This window comes from Gossypium hirsutum, chromosome A01, assembly GCF_007990345.1.
Source record: "Gossypium hirsutum isolate 1008001.06 chromosome A01, Gossypium_hirsutum_v2.1, whole genome shotgun sequence".
In the NCBI taxonomy this organism is placed as follows: domain Eukaryota; kingdom Viridiplantae; phylum Streptophyta; class Magnoliopsida; order Malvales; family Malvaceae; genus Gossypium; species Gossypium hirsutum.
This window is the reverse complement of record NC_053424.1, coordinates 105,509,148-105,511,046: the sequence shown is the minus strand read 5'-3', so window position 1 is coordinate 105,511,046 and position 1,899 is coordinate 105,509,148.

Genomic DNA, 1,899 nt, shown 5'->3' with positions numbered 1-1,899 from the left:
TCAGATACTCGAAGATATGTTGAGATGTTGCATTCTTGAGTTTGAAGGTACGTGGGAATGATACCTGCCATTGATTAAATTTGCGTACAATAATAGTTTTCAATCAAGTATCAAAATGCACCTTACGAGGCTTTGTACGGTCGCAAATGTCGAACACCTTTATATTGGACTGAACTCAGTGAGAATAAGATACACGGGGTCGATTTGATCAAAGAGACTAAACATAAAGTGAAAGTGATTCTGGATAGTCTAAAAATAGCATCAGATCATCAGAAATCATATGCAGACTTGATACGAAAAGATATTGAGTTTCAGATTGGGGATAAAGTGTTTTTGAAAGTCTCACTATGGAAGAAAATACTTTGATTCGGTCGTAAAGGCAAATTGAGTCCGAGATTTATTGGGCCATATAAGATTGTGGAGCGTATCGGGCCGGTTGCTTACAGACTGTTGTTACCACCTGATTTAAAAAAGATCCATAACATATTCTATGTTTCGATTCTTTGACGATATCAATCTGACCCATCGCATGTGATTTCCCCATCTGAGATTGAGATTCGATCTGATATGACATATGAAGAAGAACCAATCTATATTTTAGATTTCGAGGTTAAAGAATTGAGAAATAAGAAAATCTCTTTAGTGAAAGTCTTATGGTTTCAGCACGAGATTGAAGAAGCTACGTGGGAACACAAGGATGCTATGAGAGAACGTTACCCAAACCTATTCGCTGGTAAGATTTTCGGGGATAAAAATCCCTAAGGGGGAGAGTTGTAACAACCCGATTTAGACCCTATTTGGAACATTGGTTTTGGGACTACAAATCATAGTTAGAAAAATATTTTAATATTATTTTTGATGTTTACAGTATGTGAATTGATATGTGTAAAAATTTCGTGTGAAAATTTTATTGTTTGTGTGCTCGATTTAAGAAAAAAGACTTAATCACGTAAAATGCAAAAGTTAGCTATTAAATGTGAAAGTGCCAAATTACTATTGTTTTTATAATGTGGGGTCCTTAAAAGGAAATTAGGCCATTAAAGGATAGCATGGATGGTTTTGGGCTTGTACTACATGGTCTACTAATTAAATTTATAAGGTTAAAATGGTAATTAATATATTAATATGTGTTAAATAAAATAAAACACAAATAAAACATGTTGTTCATCCTTTTGCATGGTCGAAAGTTAAAAGAAAGAAACCGTAGTTGAGTTTTAAACATTCGACACCTTTGGGAGCTTGATTCAAGGTTAGTTTTTGTTCACTTTTTGATAATTTTTATGTTTTTGAGATCGTTGCTTCGAATACTAGCTAGCTCACACTTGAATTTTTGAATTTGATGATGTATTCATGAATTGCCATTATTGATAGCTTGATGATTTTTGTGTTTGATGATGAAAAATAAATATATGTTGTTAGATTGTCAAGTTTAATTAAGTGATTTTTAGTAAAAATGTCTATTCAGGATTAAATTGTAAATTTTGTAAATTGAGAGGTCAAAATGTGAAATAAATGAAAGAAATGGGCTGCTGGGGACCTTAGTGAAATTCATCCAAGCATGGGTGTGGTGAAATTTTGAATATTTTATGTTTTGTGAAATAGGGACTAAATTGTGAAAAATGTGAAATGTCAGGGGAAAAAGTGTAATTAGCCCATTTATGTGTTGTTGAATGAATTTGATTGAATATATGATTAAATAAGTCAAATTTATATTGAATTAGATCAAGAAAAGAGGAAATCGGATTTGGATCAGGGGAAATCTAAAGTTGTCGAATAGTCGTCTTGGTTTGTTCATCTTCATCCAAGGTAAGTTCATAAGTAAATAAATGTCGTTAAACTCGATTCTATATATTCGAATAGTGCCAAATTGAATTATTACTTGTGTATATGTATATGCCG